The following is an 18,384-nucleotide window of genomic DNA, read 5'->3' on the forward strand; positions in this document are numbered from 1 at the left end:
TCACGGATGTTAAGGTGGGAGGGCATGACTTGAGTCATGCTGATATCACTGATTCAGGGCAAACATGAGTCTCCCTTCATAATGAAACAATTCATTGAAAGGACTGCCCATTTACAATGGTCCTCCTCCACATGACACACACAGACACACATGCACACACAGGCGCACACACACACTCAGACACACACACACACACACAGACACAGACACTCCCACACACACAGATACACACACACAGACACAGACACTCCCACACACACAGACACACACACACACTCCCACACACACACACACAGACACACATTCAGACACACACGCGCACACACACAGACACACACACACTCCCACACACACACAGGCACACAACACAGGCACAGATACACACACACAGGCACAGATACAGACACATACACACACACACACACACACACACATATAGGCACAGGCACAGACACACACACACCCAGGCACACACACACAGACACAAACACACACACTCACACACACACACAGACACACACAGAGACACACACACTCACAGACACACACACACATATATATATATATACACAAACAAATGGAGACACAAACAGATTCATGGACACCGATCAATGAATGGCATACAGACATATTGGGAGGTACACACACACGTACAAGCATGGGACTCATACACAGACACACGTATGTACAAGACTACACATATGGACACACTGACAATTTATATGTGGGGGGGACTGACATTAATGGACATACTAACACACACATTGACATGCACATGTATGTGCAGATAGAAATACATAAACCTTCAAACATGGGTATATATACATGGACATAGATAGGTATTCAATATGTTTGTGTTTATATGTATACAAATATATAAAGATATATGCACTCACAAACACACAACACATGCATAACAAACATATACATATGCATTCACGTACACACATTCATATACATACATGTATACACACAAAATTGAGGATTAAACACAAAGATATGTTGAGCGCTTCAGTTGATAATGTACCAACCTGTGGTTGGGAAGGCCCAGTTTTAAGACTTACTCCAGGAAGTGTGTTCATCTGGATTGAATTTCCACATGTTTTCTCACTTCTCCTTAAGATGGAGTCAGTGGTATGGTGGTAATGTCACACACAAACACACACATTGACACAAACATACAGTATATACACACCTACAGCACACACGCAGTTACACACACACCCTTGCAGCACACTAACTGAAATGAGTAACTTAGTAAGCTTGCTTCAAAGTGAGAGGTCAAAAGTTCTGTCTCGATTTCTTTTAAACTTCACACAGGATCAGACGCCAGGCTAATGAGAGTCATTCTGATTTGGGTGAAGGTGTGAAAGTCAGAGCGGGTGAGAGAGGAGCAGCTGAGAAGCACAGAGGGGGCAAGCTGATGGACTGTTTCAAGCATCCCAATCCCTGGAGACTGGGAACGCAACAATACTTTTGACGCATGCTCAGTTTCCCACACTAAAACGAGTCCATTCACATTCCCCATGCCCTCCCCACAAACTCACTTCACTACCATGCTTGACCAGCTACACTTCCTGTGTGAAAGTAAGCAATGTGTTTTAAGGGCCTATTCGACCACAGAGTGCATCGCTTGCAACCAATATCCATACATGCTTGTTTTCATGCAGTTGGTAGACGTGCCTTTTCTGTAGAATGAGGAAAAGTGAAATAGCCTGATCCATCATCCTACTGCCGCCCTGTGACAGCTTCATAAACTCAACGTAGCCCTTCCACTGGGATTAGGAACTGACTACGAGATCTTTGTTTCATAGCTCAGTATTATACTGATTCAGCCACTGGGGGAGCTCAGGAACCATTCAGAGGACAGGCAAATTGTAATAACACATTAGACTGTATCCAACACACATTCAAAAAATACTCACCACACAGATTTTAAGAGTCACTTCATAAGGCTTTTTCTCTCAGGCACAGAACTAGAGGTCTTAGACTCAACCTTATCTTTTTATTTGGCTAAGAGTCAATTTTGTCAGGTTTCATGGAGGGTCTCTCTCTCTCCCTCTCTCTCTGCAAAGCGAATACAATCTCTCATTGTTGACCAAGTTCACATCATTAACTTGTCAACCTACCTCTATGGTCCTTGCTTTGTTGGGCAGGGAGCATTAGCTGGACTGCATCCTTTATGCGCACCCGCCTAACCCTCCTCCCCCCCCCCCCCCCCCCCCTTACTCCCAGCAGGACCAGTAGTGATGGGCACAACACCACTCCATGCCAGCCTAGTCCAAGGTTGACACCTGGGTTCATGCAGCCTCAGCCATCTGCAGCGCTGTCAAAGGTTAATGATCTTCCCACTACTCCAGCAACCTCCACCATCTGCTTTCTCACACCGCACCCTCACTGTATCCCTACTACTGTACCCCACGCTCCCCCACCCCCCACCTCCACCACCCCCAACAAGGATCATGTTCAACCACACTCACTCGCAAGCAACATCTCTCCTCGCTCACTCTGCATGCCCTCTGTGCTGCCCGTTCACTCACTCGGGACACCCATACCAGCAAGCGCTGCGCCACTCACTTGCATTTCCTATCAAACCGGACTCTTTCTCATTCCAGGAGCAAAACAGCCCCCAAAAGGGCATAAACAAACAAGATGAATGAGTGGTTTTGTGCTTGACTGACTGACTATCCGGAGCAGCTGGCTGACTGAATCCAAGCCCCAGGACTGGTGTTGGGGACTGCCCCTGACTTACTGTGCCGGGACTTCTGCTATGTCTCTTGCTGAGGAGTGCTGACATCTGAGACAAGCGTTCCTGGCTCTGTTTCTGGGCAGCACAGCAGCCCTTGTGAGCCAGATATCTATGGCGGAGGGGTGAGGAGCGAAAAACAGGCAAGGTGAGGGAGGGATGCTGTGAGCATCCGAGTCGGCTCAGAGTGAGTGAGTGTGAAAAGAGCAAGCAAACAGCCCAGGATGGTAGCCTGGTCCAGTCCATCAGCTGGTTGAATGTCTCCCTAAGCTCCTTGCTGCAGCATCACAATGAGAGTTACCAGGGCAGGCACTGAATCCAACCCTGACTAATGTACCTAACCTACACATCCCTGAACACTATGGGCAATTTAGCATGGTCAATCCACCTAACTTGCACATCTTTAGATTGTGGGAGGAAACCCACAGAGACACAGGGAGAATGTGCAAACTCTACACAAACAGTCGCCCAAGGCTGGAATCGAACCTGGGTCCCTGATGCTGTGAGGCAGCAGTGCTAACCACTGAGCCACCGTGCTGCCACAAACTGTGCCACCCCACTGTGCTTGCCACTACCTAGAATCCCCAGAAACATAGTTAAAAGATGCAGTGAGTTGTTCCCAGTAGGCCTCTGTGCACTTGCTGCTCTATTTCTCACCTCATCACAGATCGTTCAAGGCCCTACAAAATTCCATCCACAAAATCCACATCCTTTTGTTCATAACCTAATTTTTAAAATTCCCTTTCTGAACCTCTCTGCTTCACTACCCTTCTCCTCTCCTTTAAGATGCTCCTGACAACATGAATTCCTAACCAATTTGTGAAGAAGGTGATTGGTAAGTTTGCCTTTATGGTCAGTGCATTGAGTATATGAGTTGGGAGGTCATGTTGCAGCTATACAGGACATTGGTGAGGCCACTTTTGGAATATTGTGTGCAATCCTACTCCAGGGAAAGGTTCAGGAAAGATTTACAAGGATGTTGCCAGGGTTGGAGGGTTTGAGCTGTAGGGCGAGGCTGAACAGGCTGGGGCTATTTTCCCCAGAGTGTTGGAGGCTGAGGGAGGATTTTATAGAGGTTTATGAGAGGCATGGATAGGGTGAATAGCCAAGGTCATTTTCCCAAGGTAGAGAAGTCCAACACTAGACGGCATAGTTTAAGGTGAGAGGGGAAAGATTTAAAAGTGACCTGAGTGGCAACTTTTTCACACAGATGGTGGTGCGTGTATGGAATGATCTGCCAGAGGAAATGGTGGATTTACACCATTTAAAGGACATCTGGATGGGTACATGAACAGGAAGGGTTTGGAGGGATATGGGACAAACACTTCCAAATGGGACTAGATCAGCTTAGGATATCTGATTGGTATGGACGAGTTGGACCGAAGGGTTCATTTCTGTGCTGTGGTGTCTGTGCTAACTTGCTCCAGTATCTCCTCAGTGACAAATTCCATGTCTTTTTAAATGGCCCTGTGAAGTGTTCTGGACCAGTTTAACTGTGCTGTTAACTTTTTGGAAAGAAAGATTTCCTGCACAAACTCAAAATAATGAAATGATATCGAGTGTGGAGAGACCATCGCAAGCAGCCTGGAATATTATGAACTTTGAGATTAATGACTGGATTTGGAAGGCAAATGTGAGCATAAATACACGACTCTGCCAACAGACTGCTCTGGGACACCGCATCCAGTTAGCAAGCATAAATCCCATGCCAAGGTCAGCATGACTCTGGCAATTAGGGAGGAGATCATTAACCACAGGTTTGTACTGTGTAAATATGAGCAGAGAAGAATAGTCTGGAGGTTGAATGGTCCCTTATTTCTCAGAGCCACTGTAACACTTTGCTGGCTGATATACCTGCTTTCAGAAGATAGCTGCATTCATTCTTTCCTGGAGCACAAGTGGGATCCTCTGGCACTCAGCTCATGTGATCTCCTTGGTGTGGGGGGGGGAGGGGGGGCAGGGGGAACCTTTGTTTTCACTGGGAAGCTTTCCCCTTATTGTCGGGAGATTGCATGGTTTTGAGGGAGGCTACTCAATGCTGGGGGGGGTTGTGGGGCAGTGAGAAAAGCTTCTGATTGAACAACAGCTCCTCTCCAGCCCATGATGGACAACAGCTCCTCTCCAGACCACTGGTTTCAAATGCGTTCTTAAGTAAAATGGAATTAATCGATAAAATATGGGCCACTCACAAGACTCAAAGAAGCAATACAGCAAACCTGGAACTAGAGACTGGCAAGGATGTACTGCCCATAAAGGGGAAAAATGTGATGGCGACAAGGTGTCTAATTCTGTGAAAAGAAAAAATTAAGCTGGTCTAACACCTCTTGAGATGTCCAAATGTATTTGAGAACCAATTAAGTTTGATTGGACTAAAGGTCATAGAGTCATAGAGATGTACAGCACGGAAACAGACCCTTCGGTCCAACCCGTCCATGCCGACCAGATTTCCCAACCCAATCTAGTCCCACCGGTCAGCACCTGGCCCATATCCCTCTAAACCCTTCCCATTCATATACCCATCCAAATGCCTCTTAAATGTTGCAATTGGACCAGCCTCCACCACATCCTCTGGCAGCTCATTCCATACACGGACCACCCTCTACGTGAAAAAGTTGCCCCTTTGATCTCTTTTATATCTTTCCAGTCTCACCCTAAACCTATGCCCTCTAGTTCTGGATGCCCCGAACCCAGGGAAAAGACGTTGTCTATTTATCCTATCCATGCCCCTCATGATTTTGTAAACCTCTATAAGGTCACCTCTCAACCTGCGACACTCCAAGGAAATCAGCCCCAGCCTGTTCAGCCTCTCCCTGTAGCTCAAATCCTCCAACCCTGGCAACATCCTTGTAAATCTTTTCTGAACTCTTTCAAGTTGCACAACATCTTTCCGATAGGAAGGAGGCCAGAATTGCACGCAATATTCCAACAGTGGCCTAACCAATATCCTGTACAGCCGCAACATGACCTCCCAACTCCTTTACTCAATACTCTGACCAATAAAAGAAAGTATACCAAACGCCTTCTTCACTATCCTATCTACCTGTGACTCCACTTTCAAGGAGCTATGAACCTGCACTCCAAGGTCTCTTTGTTCAGCAACACTCCCGAGGACCTGACCATTAAGTGCATAAGTCCTGCTAAGAAATGCAGCACCTCGCATTTATCTGAATTAAACTCCATCTGCCACTTCTCAGCCCATTGGCCCATCTGGTCCAGATCCTGTTGTAATCTGAGGTAACCTTCTTCGCTGTCTACTACACCTCCAATTTTGGTGTCATCTGCAAACTTACTATCTGTACCTCTTATGCTCATATCCAAATCATTTATATAAATGATGAAAAGTAGAGGACCCAGCACCGATCCTTGTGGCACTCCACTGGTCACAGGCCTCCAGTCTGAAAAACAACTCTCCACCACCATCCTCTGACTTCTACCTTTGAGCCAGTTCTGTATCCAAATGGCCAGTTCTCCCTGTATTCCATGCTAACCAGTCTCCCATGGGGTACCTTGTCGAACGCCTTACTGAAGTCCATATAGATCACATGTACTGCTCTGCCCTCATCAATCCTCTTTGTTACTTCTTCAAAAAACTCAATCAAGCTTGTGAGACATGATTTCCCAAGCACAAAGCCATGTTGACTATCTCTAATCAGTCCTTGCCTTTCCAAATACATGTACAACCCTCAGGATTCCCTCCAACAACTTGCCCACCACCGAGGTTAGGCTCACTGGCCTATAGTTCCCTGGCTTGTCCTTACCACCCTTCTTAAACAGTGGCACCACGTTAGCCAACCTCCAGTCTTCCGGCACCTCACCTGTGACTATCGATGATACAAATATCTCAGCAAGAGGCCCAGCAATCACTTCTCTAGCTTCCCACAGAGTTCTAGGGTGCACCTGATCAGGTCCTGGGGATTTATCCACCTTTATGCGTTTTGAGACATCCAGCACTTCCTCCTCTGTAATATGGACATTTTGCAGGTTTCACCATCTATTTCCCTGCATTCTACATCTTCCATGTCCTTTTCCACAGTATACTGATGCAAAATACTCGTTTAGTATCTCCCCTTTTCTAAGGCTCCACACAAAGGCCGTTTTGCTGATCTATGAGGGGCCTCATTCTCTCCCTAGTTACCCTTTTGTCCTTAATAGTATTTGTAAAAACCCTTTGGATTCTCCTTAACTCTATTTGCCAAAGCTATCTCATGTCCCCTTTTTGCCCTCCTGATCTCCCTCTTAAGTATACTCCTTCCTTTATACTCTTCTAAGGATTCACTCGATCTATCCTGTCTATACCTTACATATGCTTCCTTCTTTTTCTTAACCAAACCCTCAATTTCTTTAGTCATCCAACATTCCCTATACCTACCAGCCTTTCCTTTCACCCTAACAGGAATATACTTTCTCTGGATTCTCGTTACCTCATTTCTGAAGGCTTCCCAGTTTCCAGCCGCCCCTTTACCTGCGAACATCTGCCTCCGATCAGCTTTCGAAAGTTCTTGCCTAATACCGTCAAAATTGGCCTTCCTCCAATTGAGAACTTCGACTTTTAGATCTGGTCTATCCTTTTCCATCACTATTTGTCTTTCATTATAATGCATGTTTCGTTAGCATAAATTCACTATAACGCAATTGACAAACTGGGAGCATTGTTTCTAAAGCACGAACTTTTAAAATGTGTGTTGGCAGTAATGCGATTACATCACCAACAGTTTAAGTGCCGTTTCTAAAGCATGGTTTGTCTGTGTCTATATATTACAACAATAATGTGGGGGCATTGCAGTACATACAGAAACAAAAGATTTGACATAGATCTCACCTGAATTTAGAGGATGCAACTATTAGTGAAGACGAAGCAAGTTTGGACTCTTTTCTCCAGAACAGAGAAGAATAAGGTAACCTAACTGAGGCCTTCCAAACGAAGGAATCTTTTGACAGTGCGGGAGGAGAGAAGATTATTTCCAATTGTGGGGAGTCCAAAACTAGGATGGATGGATGGAGGGTGGACATTAATAAATCTAGTTAAATATTCAGGGGTAACTTCAGGAGCAGAGAAGGAGCATTCATTACCACAGCACAGTTAGGATGCCCAAACAATCATGTCTTTGCATAGTATTGGTGTTGAATTCCACCTCCTATTTCAGCCACAGCACACTCTACTCACATGAGTAATCGGCTCCGATTTTTCACCCCATGAATGGATGTATCATTTTCCTGTGCCTTATCACTGGGTGCGTGGGATCAGTTCGGTAATGTGGGCTGTGTGGTGAAAATGTACAAAAGGTTTAAGACGCGGCCACTGTTTGTGTTGCATGCGGATGATTTTTGAAAACTGTGGCCACCCACACACTCCAGTGAACAAATGGTATATTTGATATCTGGGTCGGCATTTTAGAAGGGGCTGTCAAGGCTTCAAAGTCTGACTTATATTCCAACACCTCTGGTATTTTTTTGCAAACGTGCTTCCTTACCCAACCTGTTTTACAGGTATAACACGCTCAGCTGTAATTGGCAAATAGGGAGGAATGGGAGTGCACAGGTAGAAACTGGGTCAGGAGACGTGATCTCCCATCTAGATTGGGGTCAGTGTAAATGTCAAATCACCTCTTATTAACACAGTTGGTAGGCGGCATCTGGATCACAATGCAAAGGTACCATAACATTATGAGGCACACTAGCTAAATCTGTGCCTCCTTCCCATCCAACATATACATATGTTTGTTTGCAACATTACAGATCGCTGCCTCTCCTTCTAACTTCTCAAATTCCACTTACCACTGCCACTACCCCCCCCACCCCAAGTAAAAATTATTTGGTTGGTTTTACAGCAACAGGTGCAGGACACTTAGCTCTCCCAGTGTTCGATTAGATCATCTCTAATCTATGTCTAAACTCCATTTACTCAGCTTTGTTCCAAATTCCTTGAGAACTTTACTGAACAAAAACCACATCAACCTCAATTCTGAAACTTTCAATGTCTCTGGACATCAGAGTTCCAAATTTCCACAGCTATGATACTGAAGAAATGTTTCTTGATACTCCTGAATAGCTTGGCTCAATTTTCATATTATGCTCCCGCACTCTGGGCTGCACGACTTGAAGGAACCGTCCTTCTTATCATCCGTATCAACTTCACCAAAGAACTCGAAGAACTCAATCAGACCAGTTCCAAATCTTCTTGACACTGGGCAATGTGAAGTCCATGCAACATGTCCCCACAATATAACCCTTTTCACCACAGTACTGTTCTGTACCATAATGTAAATGGCCACTAAATCTCCACAAGGAAAGCAGACTGTTTTTTCTGGCTTCTGAAATCTGATGGGCAATGTGCTTAGAATCATAAAATAATTACAGGACAGAAGGAGCTTACTCAGATGTTGGAGCTTACTCCGATGTTGGAGCTTACTCAGATCTCTGCAATTGCAATTTAGCTCGTCCCAACGGCACATCGTGCATATCATTTTTCTTCAAGTGCTTACCCAATTCCCTACAGAAAGCCACAGTTGAATGGGCCTGGACCACCCTCCTGAACATTGTATTTCCATCCTAACCATTCACCAGCCAAAACAAAAAGGGGACTTTTCTCTTTCATGGGATGTGGGCATTGCACGCAAGGCCAGCATTTCCTCTCTCTCCATAATTCCCCTTAAACTAAGTGGCCATTTCAAGGGGCATTTTAAAGTCAACCACATGTTGCTGTGGACATGGAGTCGCACTTGACCAGACCAGCTAAGGAGGGCAGATTTCCTTCTCTAAAGGACACAAGAAAACCAGATGGGTTTCTGCAACAATCAAAGGGAGATACATGGTTACCATCAACGAGATTATTTTCACATTCCATATTTACTAAATTCCATCACCTAACCGAGTGGGATTTGAACCCACGTCCCCAAAATGCAAACTGGGTCTCTGGAATACCCACGCAGTGAGATTACCACTCACGTTGCCTTTGGTTCCTTGGTCATTCATCTGATGTCTGGGTCTTCTACTCTGTCCGGACCCCTGTGGATTTTGAATGCCTGCTTCTCAACCTTCTCTAACAAGAACAGCCCCAACCCCTCCAGTCTATCCTTGTAGCTGAGTCTGGAATTGTTCTCAGCAATCTTTTCTGCACTCGATATAAAGCCTTCATATCCTTCTTAAAACAAGATGCCTATTGGATGCTATGCTCGAGACAAAATAACTGCAGATGCTGAAATCCGAAGAAGGCAGGCAGGAGGCTGGAAGAACACAGCATCAGGAGGTGGAGAAGTCGATGTTTCGGGTGTAACCCTTCTTCAGGTCTGGGGGTGGATGTTGGGGGAGCTACAGATAAAGGGGGTGGTGGAGGCAGGATGGTGAAGTGGGGGTGGGGGAAAACAGGTTGAAGGCACAACTGGTTGGCCAATGGGAGGAAAGGATCTGGTAGGTGGCAGGGAGGAGTGGAAGGGAGGGGGAGGTGTTGGAAAGGGAGACAGGGGATGGGAAGGGAGGTTATTTGAAATCAGAGAAGACAATGTTGAGACCTCCGGGCTGCCCAGGTGGAGATGAGGTGGGTTTTTTTTAATTTTTAGATTAGATTCCCTACAGTGTGGAAACAGGCCCTTTGGCCCAACAAGTCCACACCGACCCTCTGAAGAGAAACCCACCCAGACTCATTTCCCTCTGACCAATGCACCTAACACTATGGGGCAATATAACATGGCCAATTCACCTGACCTGCACATCTTTGGACTGTGGGAGGAAACCGGAGCACCCGGAGGAAACCCACGCAGACACGGGGAGAATGTGCAAACTCCACACAGACAGGCGCCTGAAGGTGGAATCAAACCAGGAACCCTGGTGTTGTGAGGCAGCAGTGCTAACCGCTGAGCCACCATGCCACCCCTCCAATTGCTGTTCCTCCAATTTGCGCTGAGGTTCGTTTTGGCAATGGAGGAGGCCAAGGTATGGTCATGTCGGAAAGGGAATGATGGGGGAATTAAAATGGGCAGTGACTGGGGGGGTCTGGTCGGCCCCTTTGGGCCCGGCTGCGTTGCTTGGCGAACCGCTCCCTAAGTTTATGTTTGGTCTCCCCGGTGTAGAGAAGACCACATTGGGAGCACCTGATGCAGTGAACCAGGATGGAAAAGAGGCAGGTGAACCTCTGTCTCACCTGGAGGGACTGTCTGGGGCCCTGGATGGAGCTAAGGCTGAACTTGTGTTTTGTAAAGGCCCATCATTATTTCTCTGCTCCTCTAAGATCCCACCACATCTTTTCATCAATACCTCAAACTGCCATGCCACCTTCAAAGCTTTGTGTGTGTACATTAGTACATCTTTGAAAACTAGGAAGGTAGATGCGGGAGAGAGGGAGAGTGGTTGAATGGGCCCTAGTAGATGTTACAAAGCTATAGCACATAGGCACAGAATCCCTAAAGTGTGGAAGCAGGCCATTCAGCCATTGCACACCAAACCTCTGAAGAAGGGGATCTCACCCAGACTCGCCCCCTATCCTATATTTCCCATGGCTAATCCACCTAACTACACATCCCTGAATACGGTGGGCAATTTAGCATGGTCAATTCACCCAATCTGCACATCACTGGATTTTGGGAGGAAACCAGGGCACCCCGAGGAAACCCACACAGACACGGGGAGAATGTGCAAACTCCACACAGACAGTCGCCCTCGGGTGGAATTGAACCCAGAATCCCGGGTGCTGGGAAGCAGCAGTGCTAACCACTGAGCCACCGTGCTGCCCTGAGGGGATCATTAGCCTGAGGCAATCGTTCTGCTCCATCCAGGAAAAAGGCCAAGCTCCCAAGAGATGCAAGTCCATCAAATCTGAATAAACTGGGTGGAATGGAGCTCCCAGAAATGTCAGAGGTGGAACATTTTCCACAGGCATCTCCAGAGGAGGTTTGTTCTGTTTGTCAGTGGGATGTGGGCATTGCTGGTGAGGACAGTAACTGTCAACTCAGCTCTGATTACCGTCAGGAAGTGATGTCGGGTCGCTTTGTGAACTGCTGGAGTCCGTGTTGTCAGGAAGGGAGCTTTTGCAGCCTCTTCTGATTACTGGGTTTGAGCTGTCAGCTCTTTCACTAAGCTTCCTGCTGTCCATGGTGCTACTGTGGTGACATACTTCACTGGGAACCTGCGGTTCATTGTGGTGGAGTCCAACTAGGAATATTTTTCAGGCACCGAGACCCTTTCTCGGGCCCCTGTGGGTGAAAGCAGTGAGCTTGTTCCGGCTTAGACTTCCCGACGTTTGGAAACAAGGCCTCAGCCCTTCTGTGGCCAGGGAGGGTTGGAAAGCTGCAGGTTTGGTGATTTGGTGCCAATGATAGTCAAAAAAGTCAAAACCTCTTACTGTGTCACCAGCTCTTCAGAGTTGCTGGATCGCCAAGACACGGGTCGGAGGCCTAGTGGGGTTTCCGGGTAGCCCAGACATCAGTTGAAATTTTGCCTTGTGTTGTCAAACCGTTCCACCTCAAATGGTTTCCCACCCCCACATGTCCAGGTGGAGCAGTGGAGGGCTGGTGGCAGACTGATGTGTGCTCATGAACATGGAGCTCGAAAAACAGCCGGAAATGTTATTGAACCTGTCCTGCACTTCTCCCTAGGAAATTGCTCAACTTAACCCGCAGTACAGCTCCTTGGTACAGATCATAAACTCCAGTCCCGCCAGACAGAACATTCGCTTCCCCCTCCCCACCCACTTGAAAATAAAATGTCTGTTTATTCATTTTCGCTACAGAAGTGAGAGGGAAAAGTGAGTATAGGGGGCAGAAAGAGATGTAGAAGGTGGAGGAAGGGCATGGAGTTTGGAGAAAATTCCATACGTGCTGACAGATCATTTTACACTCTCACACAACCACTAAAACACACACACGCACACCCCACTAACATACACACACCACAAACACAATCTCAATCACATTCACAAACCCACTACTACACACTCACTCACACACGCTCCCTCACACTCAGAGACTAACAACCATTCACACACTCTCTCTCGAACACACACAAACTTACAGAATCTCACTCTCTCTCACACAAGCACATACATGAACACATATACAGATGCACATTCATGCCTGCGTGCACACAATCACAAACATATTCACACCCAGATATGCATGCACAGATGTGCGCACATAATCATGGACACACATATGCATACTTGTACGTGTGCACGCATTCACACACATAAATGCATACGTGCACACGTATTCAGACACACACAAATGTATTCTTGCACACGTGCACGCATTCACACACACACAAATGCATTCCTGCACACATGCATGCATTCACACATACAAATGCATTCCTGCACACATTCACACATATACAAATGCATACCTGCACACACACACATTCACAAACACATATGCGTACCTGCACAGACGCACGCACATTAACACACACATATGCATACCTGCACACACACATTCACATACGCATACCTGCCCACACACACACACATATATGCATACCTGCACACACACGCACACATTCACACACAGACACACACACACATGCATACCTGCCCACACGCACACATTCACACACACACATATGCATTCCTGCCCACACGCACACACATTCACACACACACATATGCATTCCTGCCCACACGCACACACATTACACACACACGTATGCATAACTGCCCACACGCGCACACATTCACACACACACATATGCATTCCTGCCCACGCACATACATTACACACATACATATGCATAACTGCCCACACGTGCACACATTACACACACACGTATGCATAACTGCCCACACATTCACACACACACATATGCATTCCTGCCCACGCACACACATTACACACACATATGCATAACTGCCCACATGTGCACACATTCACACACACACATATGCATTACTGCCCACACGTGCACATATTCACACACACATATATGCGTACCTGCCCACACGCAAACACATTCACACACACACATTCGTACCTGCCCACACGCACACACATTCACATACACATATGCGTAACTGCCCATACGCACATAGATTCACTCACACATATTCATACACGCCCATACGCATTCACGCCCATATGCATTCACACACATATTCATACACACACACACGCATTCACACACACATATTCATACACACACACATTCATTCACACACATGCATTCACACAAACATATTCATACACACACATATATTCATACACACATGCATTCACACACATATATTCATACACACACATATTCATACACACACATTCACACACACATACGCATTCACACACACATATTCATACACACACATATGCATTCACACACACATATTCAGACACACACACATTCACACACTCATATTCATACACACACACGCATTCACACACACATATTCATACACATATTCATACACACACATACGCATTCACACACATATCATACACACACATATATTCATACACACATATTCACACACACACATATATTCATACACACATGCATTCACGCACATATATTCATACACACACATATATTCATACACACATGCATTCACACACATATATTCATACACACACATATTCATACACACGCATTCACACACACATATTCATATACACATACGCATTCACACACACATATTCATACACACATACGCATTCACACACACATATTTATACATACACACACACACGCATTCACACACACATATTCATACACACACACATTCATTCACACACATGCATTCACTTACACATATTCATACACACACGCACGCATTCACACACACATTCATACACACACACACGCATTCACACACGCATATTCATACACACACAAACGCATTCACACACACATATTCATACATACACAAACATTCATACACACACACGCATTCACACACACATATTCATACACACACACATTCATACACACACGCGCGCATTCACACACACATATTCATACACACATTCATACACACACGTATTCTCACACACATATTCATACACACACACGCATTCACACACACATATTCACACACACACACGCATTCACACACACATATTCACACACACACATTCATACACACGCATTCACACACACATATTTACACACACATATACGCATTCACACACATATTCATACACACACATATGCATTCACACACATATTCATACACACACATATGCATTCACACACATATATTCATACACACACATATGCATTCACACACATATATTCATACACACACATACGCATTCACACACACATATTCACACACACACATATATTCATACACACATGCATTCACACACATATATTCATACACACACATATATTCATACACACATGCATTCACACACATATATTCATACACACACATATTCATACACACGCATTCACACACACATATTCATATACACATACGCATTCACACACATATTCATACACACATATGCATTCACACACATATATTCATACACACGCAGTCACACATATATATTCATACACACACATACACACACACATATTCATACACACATACACATTCACACACACATATTCCTACATACACACACACACATTCACACACACATATTCATACACACACATACACATTCACACACACATATTCATACACACACATATGCATTCACACACATTCATTCACACACATATGCATTCACACACACATATTCATACACACGCATGCATTCACACATACATTCATACACACACACACGCATTCACACACGCATATTCATACACACACAAACGCATTCACACACACATTCATACATACACAAACATTCATACACACACACGCATTCACACACACATATTCATACACACACACATTCATACACACACACGCACATTCACACACACATATTCATACACACACATTCATACACACACACGTATTCTCACACACATATTCATACACACACACGCATTCACACACAGGCATTCACACACGCATATTCATACACACACAAACGCATTCACACACACATATTCATACATACACAAACATTCATACACACAAACGCATTCACACACACATATTCATACACACACACGTATTCTCACACACATATTCATACACACACACGCATTCACACACACACATTCATACACACACGCATTCACACACACATATTCACACACACACATATTCATACACACACGCATTCACACAAACATATTCATACACACACATATATTCATACACACATGCATTCACACACATATATTCATACACACACATATTCATACACACGCATTCACACACACATACGCATTCACACACACATATTCATACACACACATATGCATTCACACACACATATTCAGACACACACACATTCACACACTCATATTCATACACACACACGCATTCACACACACATATTCATACACATATTCATACACACACATACGCATTCACACACATATCATACACACACATATATTCATACACACATATTCACACACACACATATATTCATACACACATGCATTCACGCACATATATTCATACACACACATATATTCATACACACATGCATTCACACACATATATTCATACACACACATATTCATACACACGCATTCACACACACATATTCATATACACATACGCATTCACACACACATATTCATACACACATACGCATTCACACACACATATTCATACACACACACATTCATTCACACACATGCATTCACTTACACATATTCATACACACACGCACGCATTCACACACACATTCATACACACACACACGCATTCACACACACACGCATTCACACACGCATATTCATACACACACAAACGCATTCACACACACATATTCATACATACACAAACATTCATACACACACACGCATTCACACACACATATTCATACACACACACATTCATACACACACGCGCGCATTCACACACACATATTCATACACACATTCATACACACACGTATTCTCACACACATATTCATACACACACACGCATTCACACACACATATTCACACACACACACGCATTCACACACACATATTCACACACACACATTCATACACACGCATTCACACACACATATTTACACACACATATACGCATTCACACACATATTCATACACACACATATGCATTCACACACATATTCATACACACACATATGCATTCACACACATATATTCATACACACACATATGCATTCACACACATATATTCATACACACACATACGCATTCACACACACATATTCACACACACACATATATTCATACACACATGCATTCACACACATATATTCATACACACATATATTCATACACACATGCATTCACACACATATATTCATACACACACATATTCATACACACGCATTCACACACACATATTCATATACACATACGCATTCACACACATATTCATACACACATATGCATTCACACACATATATTCATACACACGCAGTCACACATATATATTCATACACACACATACACACACACATATTCATACACACATACACATTCACACACACATATTCCTACATACACACACACACATTCACACACACATATTCATACACACACATACACATTCACACACACATATTCATACACACACATATGCATTCACACACATTCATTCACACACATATGCATTCACACACACATATTCATACACACGCATGCATTCACACATACATTCATACAAACACACACGCATTCACACACGCATATTCATACACACACAAACGCATTCACACACACATATTCATACACACACACGCATTCACACACACATATTCATACACACACACATTCATACACACACACGCACATTCACACACACATATTCATACACACACACGTATTCTCACACACATATTCATACACACACACGCATTCACACACAGGCATTCACACACGCATATTCATACACACACAAACGCATTCACACACACATATTCATACATACACAAACATTCATACACACAAACGCATTCACACACACATATTCATACACACACACGTATTCTCACACACATATTCATACACACACACGCATTCACACACACACATTCATACACACACGCATTCACACACACATATTCACACACACACATATTCATACACACACGCATTCACACTCACATATTTACACACACATATACGCATTCACACACATATTCATACACACACATATGCATTCACACACATATTCATACACACACATATACGCATTCACACACATATTCATACACACACATATGCATTCACACACATATTCATACACACACATATATATTCACACACATATTCATACACACATATTCATACACACACATATGCATTCACACACATATATTCATACACACACATATGCATTCACACACATATGCATTCACACACATATTCATACACACATATGCATTCACACACACACATTCATACACACACGCATTCACACACACATATTCACACACACACATATACATACACACACGCATTCACACTCACATATTTACACACACATATACGCATTCACACACATATTCATACACACACATATGCATTCACACACATATTCATACACACACATATACGCATTCACACACATATTCATACACACACATATGCATTCACAC

At 44.2% G+C, this 18,384-nt stretch overlaps 1 protein-coding gene across 3 annotated transcripts in view; it reads right to left on the reverse strand.

The window, feature by feature from the left end:
* Positions 1-18,384, reverse strand: part of LOC122553815 (bcl-2-modifying factor-like) — a 171,341-nt gene that overhangs the window by 23,187 nt on the left and 129,770 nt on the right. The gene's annotated exons all lie outside the window — the stretch shown is intronic.

The sequence above is a fragment of the Chiloscyllium plagiosum genome, unplaced genomic scaffold, assembly GCF_037043375.1.
Source record: "Chiloscyllium plagiosum isolate Xiang-an unplaced genomic scaffold, Cpla_swu_hap1 HiC_scaffold_8, whole genome shotgun sequence".
NCBI classification, from domain to species: Eukaryota; Metazoa; Chordata; class Chondrichthyes; order Orectolobiformes; family Hemiscylliidae; genus Chiloscyllium; species Chiloscyllium plagiosum.